Source organism: Neofelis nebulosa, chromosome 12 (assembly GCF_028018385.1).
Source record: "Neofelis nebulosa isolate mNeoNeb1 chromosome 12, mNeoNeb1.pri, whole genome shotgun sequence".
Lineage (NCBI taxonomy): Eukaryota > Metazoa > Chordata > Mammalia > Carnivora > Felidae > Neofelis > Neofelis nebulosa.
Window position 1 is genome coordinate 87,054,409 of NC_080793.1, and position 15,306 is coordinate 87,069,714.

Genomic DNA, 15,306 nt, shown 5'->3' on the forward strand with positions numbered 1-15,306 from the left:
AACTCTCCTCTCTCTCGTTTCCCTCACACCAGCCACAAAGGTTTTCAAAGGTAAATGTAGATTAATTTGCTTTTTTCTTGATATCTTGTATTTTCGTTATTATTTTGTATATTGCAATACTGTAATCATTTTTATATGAATATTTTTGGGTTGTGGAACAAATCATCTGAGTTCCCATTATTATGGAGAAATTCGCTTTGATACACAAGTACTTAGGATTACATGTACGTTTCTGGAACGAACTATGCTCGCAAACCAACGTTTTACTGTATTTTTTTTCTTTTAAGGTTTTAAGTAATCTCTATGTCCAATGCAGGGCTCGAACTCACAGCCCTGAGATCAAGAGTCACACGCTCTACCTACTGAGCCAGCCAGGTGCCCCGATGATACCGCAAATATTTCTTTACATGTTTGCCTTCCCTGCCAAGCCTGTGAGTTCCCCAAAGATAAGAAGTACATCATTTATCTCTCAGCACCCAGCACAACATGAAAGCAAAAATCGTTAATAAATATTTGTTGGCTAAATGACCAAATGCGATGACTCATTAGGGCAGTCTTCTAATTCCAACATCACCTTGAAATATTTCTGGAAAAGGCTTATGATGTTCCCCAGCCATTTCAACTCTGGGAGTGTCCTTGCATGCAAAGCTAGCAGCCAGAGGCTAAGCCCAGGATGCCCTTGCCTTATTCAGCACTTACATGCTGAATTTTTTCACTCAACCTAACCTTCTGCTTCTTGGTCTCCAAGCCATCTCACAGACCTGACTCTATACTATTTCTTTTTGTGATCTCCATCCTTCCTCCTTGACTGTGATCCCAACATGTCCCTTGGGTCACCCTTGTGACTATCTGAGGCAGCCTTCTGCCCTGACCCAGGCCTCTTGGAAGGTTCCATGTTCCTTTCTGCCATAGGGCCTTAGTAAATGATGCTCCCTTTGGGGTGCTCCCCACTGCATACTCTATGGTATCAGCTTATGGTAATGTTTTTGTTTTTACCTAGTCAATGCCCATTAAGCTAGATCTTTTCTATTTGTTACTCCAGGTCTGTGCTCCACATTCCTCCACCTGCTTTTTGTCACAAGTCTCACCTACGTGGACCGCATCAATGGCTTCCTTGCCCCTGGACCCCATTTGGGAGCAGTCAAGAGAAAATACAACAGAAAGTCAGAGGGGTTGGGAACAGCAAGGTCAGGTGAGTTATTCTCCTGGCTTCTTCCTTCCTGGCTCTCCGGAGACTGGTTGTCCCCTCCACCCAAAGCCACAATTCTCGGTGGGTTTCCATCTTTATGGCTATGACTGTCCCATCCACTTTCTAGGAAGCGCCCATTGCAGCCCACATGTGGTAACAAGTCTCTCTGGCTAGTGCCAGGTTGCTTCAGCATCCTGTGTTGGTTCTCTTAACTCTGCCCACATCTTGGTACACAGTCCTGTGATTTAACTCTCCCAAAACACCCTGTCGAGTGTGTAAACTCTCTCCTGCAGAACCTTTGGCTGACACAACAACTCACCCTTCAGATTCCAAATGGCTCTCCGTGAGAGAAGACATCCCTAATCTCTGTTCCCTTCCCAAGCTAAGTCCTCCTGTTGTATACCCTTCCTTTGTAACACTCCTCCTGGTTATAATTTCCCATTCAATGAGTGATTATTTGATTAACATCTGCTCCCCTGGACTATACACTTGGTTAAGGGAGAGACTTCCACCTGTTCCTCACCCAAGACCGAATCCCTGATAAGAGCAAACGGTCTGGCACACAGTGGAGACATTCACTACATCTCTGTTGAACAAACTGAATAAGGAAAATGTGTCTCTGGGGAGCCTGGGTGACTCAGTCAGTTGAGCATGTGACTCTTGATTTTGGCTCAGGTCATGATCCCAGGGTTGTGAGATCGAGCCCCACATCAGGCTCCATGCTGGGAACGGAACCTGCTTGAGATTCTCTCCCTCCCTCTGTCCCTCTCTTCTACTCACACTTGCTCTCTCTCTCTTTAAAAAAAGAAAGAAAATGTGTCTTACTGCCACAAAGAGGGAACCAGTTCATGATCCAGAAAATACTACCTCCTTAAAAAGCATCTTCTACCAGCATAACACAACCTCTCCAATCTAGTGATCGTAAGCAACTTTCAAAGAAGGACTTTATTTTATTTTTTTACATTGCCATATTATATCACACTATGATCCAGTTAGCTCTTGTGTACAATGCTTCTCTAGAGAGAGAATAAATCCTTAGCCGCCCCCGGCCACACAGGCAGTAAGGGAAGATGGTGAATTTGGGGCTCCTATCACGGAACACAAGAAAATGGTGTGAACTCCCTGCCAGGACTCACGGGGAAAAGTCAACAATTGGTCCATGTAACAGTGGCCAAGAATTCTAAGAATGTATTTATAAATAAAGTAAATTCGAAAAATATTTAACAGATAGGGTCATCCTTCTGTTTATACAGATGATTTTAATTATATGCTCTGGTGGTTTTCCCGGGCAAAGAAATCCTGCAAAATGTTTGGATGGGGCTAAAACAGCTCCAAGAAGGTTCAGAGACACTTATTTGGATTTTACTAGGTTAAAATTAATGAGGAACATCTAGGTCTTTATGAAAGTGTGAAACAAAATCACTCTTGAATAACAGAGTAAAAAGAAAGTAAATACGTACCCTTTGTTTTGTACTTATTATGTTGTTATGCCTGTAAGAACTTTGTTGGCATTACCTCATTTACTTGTGATGACAATTCTATAATGAGAGTACGATTATTTTCTCCATGTTGTAAAGAGGCTGAGAATCTGATAAAGTTACAGCTACGGACTTAATAAATAGCAGAGATGAAATAAAAAAAAGTAGACGTGTCTAACTCAAACCCTATGCTCTCAGCCACTCCCTTCATCTTCCACTTATTATTATTATTATTTTTTTTTGAGTTTACTTATTGATTTTGAGTGGGGGAGGGGCAGAGAGAGAGAGAGAGAGAGAGAGAGAGAGAGAGAGTCAGTCTCAAGCAGGCTCCGCACTGTCGGCCTGGAGCCCAATGTGGGGCTCAAAGCCACAAACCGAGGTCACAACCTGAGCCAAAACCAAGAGTCAGATGCTTAACGGGCTGAGCCACCTGGGTGCTTCCCACTTAGGTCATTCTTTGCACTCTTCAGGCTATACTAATATTGGTCACACTTGGCCTTCTTATTTCACCCCAGCAATTCTATAATTATCTTCCAAGACTGGGGTCCTGATTACCCCACGATCAGCCCCTTGAGTTATGCCAGTTATTATTAATTCCTTCTTTCTTTCGTGGCTTGAGCATATCAATACCTGATCCTGAACTGAATATCCCAACTGTAATTTCTGTACGTCCTATATGCCGAAATCCTGTGTCCAACCCACCTGTCCACTGCCAATGCCACCAATGTTTCTTCTCGCCATTGTCATCTCACATCTGGAGACACCTCTGCCAAACCACCCAAAGTGACGTGGGCCCCATGCTCTTGCAGTGCTGGGCCTGTTTCCATCACCACCTGCCATGGACTGCCTACCTCCATAGATTTCACTTGACTCTTTCAGTATCCCAGCTCTTGACTGACAGATGGACTACACAGCTTCTAGACGGTAACAGAATGACGGACCTGCACAGCTTTCTTTGTGGTCAGAGAAGAAAATTCCAAATCATCCCAAGGCCTGCAGAAGACATCCTTTTACGGCCTTTGCAGCTAAGACTTCAATTTTGTTCAGATAATCAGCACTTCCATTATGGCATAAGAATCCTGCAGCGGGAGCTCCTCAGAAGATAGAATTCTATATCTGCTGTGCAGTGAAACTTGGTTTTGACCAAAGAGCTGCCTGTATTTGAACAATGCATGTTTAATGCTTAGGAACCCTTGTTTCATCTTGCCTGGTCTTCTGGCAGAAGGTAGATAAATCCATCACCCATCTTTTAAGAGAAGTACCTTTCACCAGCTCTCCCATGATTTTCCTGTTGTTGTGGAAAACACAGAGTATATGGATCACGCTTTGCTTATCTCCCGATGATCAGCCCTCTTCATAGGCTGCCAGTGGTCTCAGTGGTCTCGGATTAAAGCTCACCTAGCTCTAAAGCTTTAGACACTCAATCATTCATCAGACATCTACTAAATGCCTCGCATTACCCACTGCGCCAAGCACTGCTAGGCGCTGGGAATGCAGAGATGAATGAAGCACGATTGTCTGGGACAGAGAGAGAGACAGATGTCAGAAAGAAGTACAATTATGTGTTGCATTATTGTACGACATTAATTATTTGTATGCAATACTGTGTTTCACGATTGTAGGACAGAATTACATATAGGAGTCTGGAAAGACTTCCCTGAGGTACACTGAGCAGTGGACATTGAAAGTTGAGTCAAAGTTGTGCTCTCTGAATCGACGGAGTAGTGGGAGCACCTAGAGCCTGTCACATTTAGGAGGCAATAGATGTCCTCCGAGCGTCATTTGTGTGTTACGGGTAGAAGTAGGGACATGGCTGAGACATTAACATGACAGGAGCCAAAGCTGGAGCAACTGTCAGCCACCTGATCACAGACAGTCTTGTATACAAGACCAAGAGCTTGGACTTGATCCGCAAGTAAAGAAGGACCATAAGACATTTCAACAGGAGAATTATTCTCAATATTACTGAGTACTTATCCTCCTCCATTTAGTAAACCATCCCCACTCCCAGGGAGGGACCCTGGTGGCCTATGTCAATCCTAGCTGGTTCCATTCCTCTTGCCAGTGATGACTTTAGGCTCAGGTGTGTGATAAAATGTTATTAATGAGACCGGAGGGCAAGTCCACGAGGGGCTATTGGCAAGGATCTCTTCCCTTCTGAGACACACAGAGAAGACACCTCTTCTTTCTTGGACACAGTTAAACTAAGGATGTGATGTTCAGAGTAATTGGGTTAAAACACCTTGGAGTTATACCACCTCTGACAGTTTTAGCCGACGTGAGTGGGGACTTTCTCCCACGTAAAGCCAAAGGTATTTTTCACTCTGGTGCCAGTAGGGAAACTAAGCGAGAAACTTGCAACATTCCAGAAGGACGATATGAATGAGAGCTACGAATGAGTAAGGGGACAGAGGGGAACAGGAGTTGCAAAAGCTAAAGTATTTGGAGCTAAAGTATTTGGAGACTGGACAGGAAAAGGGAAGGTCTAGACTGCCTCCCAGGTCTCTGGCTGGGGTGGTGTTTACGACACGCTCGGGTTTTGCGTGGTGCCAGAATGGGAACAGTTGCGTGGCTGTGTGGCCAGGGTGGCCCTAGAAATTGCTTGTGGTCATCTGCGAACGCTGGAGCTGAGTTTCATTGCTGCTGCCACTGCTACAGCCACTACTGCCCAAGGCTCTGCTGCGGGGGCGCCCCCGGTCCTTCATGGTGGTCATGGGCAGGACAAAACAGCACACGCTCCCCACTCATGCCACCTGTATTTTGTTCCACACCTATTCCCGCAATTTCCTTGCTGGTTTTGAGGCGTGAGGCAAGCCCAAGAGCACCCGCTTAGCACCGGCACGTGTGTGCCCTTGAAACACAAGGGAGTTGACACCTTGTGGAGGCAAACCTTGGCCAGTCCTAGTGTGGCACCCAGGGGACAAGTCTTTCCCCTTTTCTCCCCTTCAATGAATGGCTTGGGGATAAAGGGGCCTCATGTGGCCTCTTTGAATATATCATGTGACACCAAGCAGTTTTAATAAAGCTGTGGCAAGGTCAGTAATATGCTCTCTTACCCTCTCTGTCCTTCCCGGCCTCACTCTCCTCCTCCTTAAACGTGCTTTCCTAAGATCGGCCTCCCTAATAAAGTACAAGCTCGTAAGCCTCTGCCTCAGGATCTGTGATTTAGGGAAGCTAGGTGAGGAAAATGACGGAAGTTACGTGAAATTCAACATGACCACTGAGTCCACAGCTCAGATTAAGCGAAAAGAGGAGTCCAAGTTCTAAGCTCATCAGAGCCCAATTCCCGGTTCAGTGCTAGACAAGATCAGGTTCTAGTAGAGTACTTACAGCTGCCTTTTTCATGGATCGTGTGGTCCTATGTAACTGCTTCTCATTGATTTTATCCTGTTTGCCTACTTACGTTCTTATACTGGAAAGCGGATACTAAAACAAAATCACGTACCTTAGAAATGATGGCTGCACAGAGGGTTCTGCCTAATCCTAGGCACTGCCTCAGAAGTACTGCCTTAGAGGGAACAGGGAGGTTTAGAAATTCAACCCTAGGAACTTTCTAAAATGCCTCGTATCCAGTGGGTAGGCAATCCATCAAGCAGAAGTTAATAGTAAGCTAACCAATAAAACCACAGCAGTGAGATATTAATCCTTCAAACCCTCCCGTTTTTTCCCCTAGTTCCCTCTCACGCACAGCTGATGCATTGACAATATCACCTTAGCAATCTGTCCCTTCTTGAACGATTTTGCAAAAGCAGCATCTGGTATGATGGTCATTAGTGCCATTCACCAACTATTTTTGGTACTCCTTATGTGCATGCGGTAGGATTGCATCTCCTTGCTCTTTCGAATTAGCAGTGACCCCGTGACTTGCTACGGCCCACGTGACGTGGTCAGAAGTACCGTGGGTCACTTCCGGTTGGAAGATTGAAGAACTCGGGGCGGGGTCTGCTATTCTCTTCCTCTCCCTGCGTGTTTCACGTGGAGGCCGCTCCTGCAGTCTGGGGCCTGGGGTGAGCCTAAGACAAGGCGGGGCCCTCAGCCGGCCCCTAATGGATCGGCTGGGACGTAAGCTCTGGTGGCTTAAACCACGGAGGCCTGACGGTCGACTGCTATAGTGCCATCACCCCGTTGTGCTGCCGGCTCTGAGTCAGTCTCATCTCCATTCACCATGAACCTCAGAAAGAGTAAGGGCGCTTGTCACCATCTTGAAAGACGCAGAGATGGGCTCTGAGCACAGGTATCTTGGCTAGAAATCCATCTAGCGCATGGAAGCCCCCCCCCTGCTCCCTCATTCCCAAATGCCCTAAAAAAGAGTCTGAAACCACCGCGTATTCAGTCTCCTTGGCTCTCCCTGAAAGCTGCACTTTGCTCTCATACCAAACGAAAGCAGTTTCCTCTGCCGGCTCTGGCATCTTTCTCCCTGTGGTCTTCCGGCAGCGGCTTCTATTCAAGCTCAGGAGAATCCTGGCACAGACACGCCATCTGCCTCCACACTCACATTCTACGCAGAGAATCATTCTGCGTAGAATCATTCCCTTCACATTCTACGAAGGGAAATCTACGCAGAGGCTCCCTTAAGGCTCAAGGGGCCAAAGAGATCAGTTAAGACCAAAGTCCATTTTTCACGGCACCTGCGTAGCTCAGGCAGTTAAGCTCCTGACTCTTGGTTTTGGCTCAGGCCACGATCTCCTGGTTTGTGGGTTCAAGTCCCGCTATGGGCTCTGTGCTGACAGCAGAGAGCCTGCTTGGGATTCTCTCTCTCCCTTTCTCTCTGTCCCTCCCGTGCTTGCATGCTCAGTCTCTCTCTCTCTCTCTCTCTCAAAAGAAATAAACTTAAAAAAAGAAAAAAAAGGCCAAGTCCCATTTCTCTTTCTGCTCACCCCTACCTCACAGAATCAATCCCTGGGACGAGTTCCTGTGGTATACAATCTAGCATGAATCTTGGCCTCCAGAGTGGGTTGAACAGTGTCTCCCAGAATTCACGTCCACCCAAAACCTATGAATGTGACTTTATTTGGAAATGAGGTTTTTATAGATAATTAAGTTCCGATAACAACATACTGGATTATAATAGGTATCATTAGAGGAAGAGACAGATTAACACACAGAGACATTGTCACAGACAATGGAGACAGAGATTGGAACGATGCGTCTACAAGTCAAGGACCGCCAAAGATTGCCAACAACCACAAGGAACTACAAAGGGGCCAGGAAGCCCACCCCCTCCCTCAGGGCCTTTAGAAGGAACATGGCCCTGGGACACCTTGATTTTGAACTTCTGGCCTCCAGAACAGAGAGAGAATAAATTTCTGTTGTTCTAAGCTACCGAGCTTGTAAGGCAGCCCTAGGAAATGAAAACAGCCTCCAAAGTCCAAGCCATAGGAAAACAAATGGATTACTCAGGTCTTTCAGAGAGGGGGAGAGAGAGAGAGACCTGAGTTTGCCTATAACTCTACCACTCAGTAGCTGTGCACCCTAAAGCAAGTTAGTCAAATGTATGTACCTGGTCCCTTTATCTATACTATTAGACAACAGGTATGGTGGTTGTTCGCTGCATGGTACGGTGGGCACTTGCCATTCCTATGCCTCTCAGCATCTGAACCCCTTCCTGTGTGTTTGGACAACGCCCCACTTCTGAGGCAGCACCAGCCTCCCAGCAGGGAAGCTGCAGGCGTCTGATGGTCCTTTGTTGCACCCTCGAAGCTAAATCTGAGGCAGGCCCGAAGTTCCACCAATAAGATGCGTTTTGCAGGCGAAGCTCGGAATGTGAAGATTCGGGGCTGCCAGAGAATCCGCTCAGGGGAGGTCACAACTGTGTCCGGATTCCAGCTCACCAGAGGGGAGTTCTAAGGACAACACTCAAGGGCACCAGAGGGTGAAGGCTGGGCAGGCATGGTGCCCATGTCTGGCTGCACTGCTGTCTCTCTGAGACCAATTGTACAATGTGACTTTGGAACTTATTCTTGGTCATGGAACCTCCACGCCTACTGTCTGATGACCCCGTATCCTTTAAAGAAATTATTTTCTCTCTTTCCTTCCCTCAAGTCGGGAGAGCTGGCTTTTGAACTTGGCAGCTAACAAGTTAACACACAAGTACTAAGGGAGATAAGGTATGCCAAGCACCTAGCAGGAATCAGGAGCGATCTCCTTTCTTCCTGCCTCCCTACACAGCACTGAGCAAGGGTTCTGCTGTCACCAGGTCAAAGATGATGCCCAGGGGCGAGAAGCGGAAGACGTAAAGAATGGATTTTTGAAAACGTGGTATATACATACAATGAATATTACTCTTCCTTAAAAGGGGGATTCCGCCATGAGCAACACCATGGATGAATCTGGAGGGCATTCCGCTCAATCAAATAAGCCAGACACAGAAGGACAAAGGCTACACGATTTCCCTTGAATCAAAGCATCTCAAATAGTCAAATTCATTGAAGCCGAGAGCAAATGCTGGTCGCTAGGGGCTGGGGAGAAGGAGAAATAGGAAAGCATTAGTCAAAGGGTATGAAGTTTCAGCTGCGTGAGATGAGCAACTCTACTCTGAATTCCTGGATGTCCGCTGCACTCTGTTTGCTACTAATGATGCTGCGTCACATACTTAAACATTTGCTAAGGGGATGGATCTGCTGTTGAGTGTTCTTATCACGGAATATTAAGTAAACAGCAGGACGAAACTTTGGAAGTGATGTGATGGATACATTTATGGCGGAGACTGCGGTGATGGTTTCCCGGATATACGCTGATGCCTCCGATATCAACAAGTTGCACACGTCAAATATGTATCATTTTTTGACCTGATCCATACCTCATTAAAGAGGTTTTGTTTTGTTGGGTTTTTTTAAATATTTTTTTTAATGCGCATTTATTTTTGAGAGAGAGAGACACAGCGTGAGTGGGCAAGGGGCAGAGAGGGAGGGAGACACAGAATTGGAAGCAGGCTCCAGGCTCTGAGTTGTCAGCACAGAGTCTGATGCGGGGCTCGAACCCACCAACTGCAAGATCATGACCTGAGCCAAAGTCGGTCACTTAAACTGGCTGAGCTATTCTGGCGCACCCCCTCCCTTTGTTTTGTTTTGTTTTGTTTTTAAAATAAGGAGGCAAGAGCTGTTTCATCCCATACAGACAGGACTCCTGGGCAGGCCTGTGCTGCAGCTTTCTTCCTGTCGATGATGAAGGTCAGACCTCATTAGTGTGTGGGCTTAGCCAAGGCTCTGCAGCGTTTCAAAGCGGGAGGAGAACTTCTGAGGAGGATGAGAGGCAGACTCCAGGGCCTTTGACCAAGCTGATGATAAGCCCACAGTGAAGAAAAGTCACAGTGGAGGGGCCAGGAGCTCAGGCTCTGCAAATCAGAGTATCAGCTGACAATCGGGAGTGGGTTGCTTTTGCATGTATGTTGTTATTATTTACGGTTTTTTTTTTAAGCTTTCAAATCCCCGAATCCCTTCAGCCTAAGCCAACTGCACATTTGAATGCACCAAGCAGCTGTTGCGGCGGGGGATTCTCTCCTGTGTGAAAAAGCTGATTTAAAAAAAAAAAAAACAAAAAACAAAGTAATAAGCTCCCGGCTCCCGCTTATTCTCCCAAGGTTCCAGCAACTGGTGCCCTGACAAATGAAGTGTCAAAACATTTCCAAATTAAAACCCTACGGCTCACACAGCCCCACACCCTCAGCAGGATGGACTTTCCCTGCTTGGACCCTGCACACCCTTGAAGAAACTAAAAATAGCCAGATGGCAATTAACAGAAACTCTGAGGAAGGGGAGGGGGTGAGTTCCAGCAGGGGTCAGTTTCCTGGATGGATTCCAAACAGAGTCTTCAGCCAGCAGTGCTCTGGCCAAGAAAGGCTTTTCATTAAAAGTGCACGGGGGAGGCAGCATGGGAAAAAAGAAATCAAGATTTGAAACTATAGCAGAGGCAGAACCCACACCACCATGCCCAACACCATCAGTGACAATAATAATACTTGCTACCAGGTACTGAGTTGTTACCATGGGTCACTGAGCCTTCCATATGCAATGTATCATCTTAACCTAGCAAGGACTCCAAGAAGTAGTCGCCACTCTAACAGATAAAGGATATTAAAGCCCAGAGCCGGTAGCAGCCAACTAGCCAAAGACGTCAAAGCAAACAGGATAAAGGCCTACGGCAGGTGCGTGCTGAGTGACCAGGCTGCTGTTCGAACTTGGCTTTCCAGGTCTGGAACTCGACCATAACCATTGCACCATGCTGCCTCCTACATGCACGGGGATATCTAAGTGATCAAATGTTTCCACGCTGTCCTTAAGCACAGAGAGACAAAATTCTCCCTTGGCAATTTTAGCAGTCCCTTTCCGGGGTTCATATCTGGGTGGGGGGGGGTGCTCTAAAGTAAGACTAACTGGGTTCAAATCCTGGCCTTTTCATTTCCAATTGTATAAAATCAGGTAAGTTAATAGCATCCGCAGGCCTTAGCTCTTTTGTCTCTAAAGTGGCAGTGATGTAAGCTTTTATCTCACAAAATTATAATCAAGATCAAAGGAACCTGCTCTGTGGACTGAGTATCTGTGTCCCCCTAAAATTCAAATGTTGAAACTCTAATCCCCAGTGGGATGGTATTTGGAGATGGGGCCTTTGGGAAGGAATGCGGTCACAAGGGCAGAGCCATCGTGAAGGGGATTCGGACCCTTATACGGAGAGACATTAAATAACTCGCTTCCTGTTCTTCTGGGTCGTGTGAAGGTATAACAAGACGACCTATGTATGAGCCAGGGCATGACTCCTCCCCAGACACTGGCTATCCAACACTCTGACCTTGGACTTCCCAGCCTCCAGGACTATGACAAATAAATATTTGTTGTTTAAACCACCCTGTCTATGGTAGTTTTGGGATAGCAGGGTTTGTCTGGGGAGACTGGCTGTCCAGCATACAAATGGGTGGAAAAGTTCAGTCTGTGGGGGAAAGAAATAGGAAGGCCTTATTTGGCCACAGGTTCAAGCCTTGTTCTCCAAGCAGCACTACTAACCATAAAGCTGATATTATTTCTACCTGACATCTGGGTCTATTTCTAAATTGGTTCAGAACTCAGAAGGGAAAAGAGATATAATTAATTATCAACCATGTGATTAATTTTCACCTTCATAAACCCCAACAGATAGACGTCTATTTTATTTCACTGGCAGACCAACCCATTTCAGGCCGGCAGGAAAAGGATATTTTGCAAAATCAAATGAGGTTACAGCTGTGAGTGACCTTAAAGATGATCCGGGCCAGTATCTTCATTTTTGTGGATGAAAAGATACACAAATGAAAGGGTCAAGTGACATAATCCATGTGAAATTCTGTGGAAGATTAGAATGCAAATTATTCATATGATCAGTCGTTTGGGGAGTGGTCTTAAGAAGCCGTAAACCCCAGAACTAAAAACAGATTATAGATAACACAGAAAATAGATTGTAGATAATAGAAAATAGATTATAGATGAAAACTAAGCAACTCCAGAGGGAGAGAAGTTTTCCTAGGCAAAAGTATTACCTCCAGGAAACATCTTCAAACCACAAAGCAATCAATAGTTTAGAGGTGATTATTTTTTTTTTCGATTAGCAAAAAATCCCTATCTTAGGTCAATAAGATTGCTTGCCCACTCTCTTGAATATGAGATGGAGAGTCAAAAGAAATAAGTTTTCCCCCTCTACCCTAATCCTGTCCACCTGCCATAATCAGGTCCTCTTTGTTAGGGATGTTTACTTCCTATCTGTTAACCAGGCAGGACCCACTGGCAAAGCAAGGGTGACGGGCACCTCAGGACATATGACAAGACATCTGAGACCCTGTGGCCAAACAGCCATCTCTGGTCTTATCACCCTCAATCATCAGAGTATCCAGTTTTGCCTTTTAGGAAGCAAGTGGTCCTGGGTAAGTTGGAGAGAATTCACTGCACCATGTCTCTTCCACTAAATACAGAATGCATGGGACAGGTACTTGGAAGACTCTGAAATGTGTACAGTAGCAGGCAGACTGGGGAAGACCAGAATTCAAATACTGCCAAACCATATCCTCCATGATCTGAACTCAACACACCAGAAATAGGCACCAGGGCACAGACAAAAGAGCTCCTGGGGACACCTAGTAGTTCTGGCTCCAACATCAAGAAAGGACGCTACAATCTCGAATATGAAAATGCTCCGGTTTTCCCTTCCTCTTCTTTTTTCTTTTCCTCTTCTCTCTCCTCTCCTTCCTTTCTTTCCCTCCCCTTTCCTCTCTTCTGTGTTCCAGCCCCCAGCGATCTAGTGGTAGTGACTGCATCAGGAGCCGAAACGATGAGGGCAGGCAACCTACCTCCGCATTCGATGCTGTCATTCCCAAAGGCTGAGACCACCAACGCCCCGCCAGCTGCCTTTCTTCTTTCTTTGTCTTCTCTCTGCTTGGTCAGCATAGGCAAAGTCATGGAAGCACACGAAAAAGCGAGATTTTCAGCCCGAGACTGAGAAGTGGTCCCAGGGAATCAGAAAGCACCGGGAAATCAGGGAGAGGAAGGAGTTTGGCAAAGCAACTCCATAAAGTTTTCTTTCTCTGAATAAATTCCTGGGCTGGGCGCTGGGGTGGCTCCGTCAGTTAAGCACCTGACTCATGATTTTGGCTCAGGTCATGAACTCATGGCTCGTGAGTTTGACCCCCACATCAGGCTCTGCATTGACAGTGCAGAGCCTGCTTGGGATTCTCTTCCCCGACCCACAGCCCCTACCCTGCTTGCTCTCTCTCTCTCTCAAAATAAATAAATAAAACTAATTTATAAAAAAAATTAAAAAAAAAAATTCCTGGGCTCACCCCCAATCTGTACATGCAGGAATCTGATCTTAATTAGCATACCAATACTTTGAGAACTCTCCCCAGGTGCCAGACTGACCATCGGGTGACACACACACGCAGACCCAAACAGCATTGCCAAAGGCTTTGAAAACCGAACTGATGTGAGAACCAGAGCCCTAGGAGGGCCAGCTAGTGGTGTGGAACTCACAGCCTGAAACTAACCAAGCTGAATGAACACAAAAACACAAACAACATTTTCCCTAGGCATTAAGCAAGAACCTAGAGTCTCTTAACATAATATTCAGAATGCATAGAATACTATCCACAATTCCGCGGCATATGAAGAATCAGGGAAGTTCCAATTCCCTTGGAAAACGCAACCAACTGAAGCCAACCCAGCAATAACACGGATGTTAGAATGATCTGACAGAAACGATGGTAAAGACGTGCCAACCAGTGATTGTGAACACTGCTGAAACCAATGGGTAAGACAGAAAGCCTCAGGCAAGAAACAGATGCCATGAAACAGGAGCCAAATGGAAATTCTGGAATAACCAATGTAACATAAAAAGTACCAAAAACTCTGATGGGCTCAGTAGCAGAATACGACAGAAGAATGAAGGCCAGTGGCAGATCAGCTTTGAGCTGGGTGCCCATTTATCGCTACTTCCTCACGAATTTTCTCTCTGTTTTAATCAACTGGTACTGCGGAAGAAGCCACATCAAAATTTAGTGGATTAAACTGGAGACAATTTATCATTTCTCTCAATCCCATGGGAGGGCCAGGCAGCTTCTCTACTGATCTTGCCTGGATGCATTCACGTTTCTGCATTCAGCTGCAGGGGTGGCTAGACAGCAGGCCAAGGTGGCCCCACTCACAGGACTGGCAGTCGGTGCTGGCTGTTGACTGGAGGGCCTCAGTCCTCTTATGTGACCTTTCAACCCCCATTAGGCTAGACCGGGCTTCTTCACTGAGTACGGAAATCTCAGGGTTCCAAGGGGGTAAGGCCAGGAGCCACAAGGCTCCTTAAGCCCTAGGCTCTGAAATCCACATGATGTGACCTCTGTCATCGTCTTTGGTGAAAGCAGATCATACGAACAGCACAGAGATAAAAGTAAAACATTAGACTATCTCTTGATGAAAGGGAAAGCTATAGGACTTTGCAAATAGACATGGACACGAGGAGCCATGAGTCATTAGGATCATTATTTTAATGTTCTACCATACCCTTCCGGAGGAGCTAATACTGCAGATATCAAAGGCTATGGTCTACAATTTACTGTGGCAGTAGAATAGATTGCGACGCTCAGAGAAGTTTACTGTTTTGCCTGAGATCACGCAGCTAGTTAGGGAGAAAACGTAAAACTAAATCCTGGGACTGCTGATTCCACTGACCGGTCTTCATGCCTCCGAGATGGGCCATATAGTATTTTGAACACTGGCTTTGTATTTAACAGGTAGGAGAATAATAGTGGACAATACTTTCATAACGTGTTAGCAGTCATTCATCATTCAGATGCATTTTGTGAAGGAAATACGTGCAGGCACTTGTGGAGTCTATGAAAAAAAATCGAAGGACAGTGACTTAATAAGAGCTATTCATTAGGTAGGAATAGAGGTCCTAACCCATTCCATGCACCAAGAGATGGTCATTCAGTCTCTTGAGTTCCTGGCACTCGAAACTTAATTTCTTTATTGAGGTAAAACTCACATAACGTCAAACGAACCATTGCTCATTTTAAATTGTAAAATTCAGGGGCGCCTGGGTGGTGCAGTCGGTTAAGCGTCCGACTTCAGCCAGGTCACGATCTCGCCGTCCGTGAGTTCGAGCCCCGCGTCAGGCTCTGGGCTGATGGCT

The 15,306-nt window shown here is 46.0% G+C and overlaps 1 protein-coding gene across 1 annotated transcript in view; it reads right to left on the reverse strand.

Moving 5' to 3' along the window:
- Positions 1-15,306, reverse strand: part of LOC131490783 (histone-arginine methyltransferase CARM1-like) — a 259,132-nt gene that overhangs the window by 83,741 nt on the left and 160,085 nt on the right. The gene's annotated exons all lie outside the window — the stretch shown is intronic.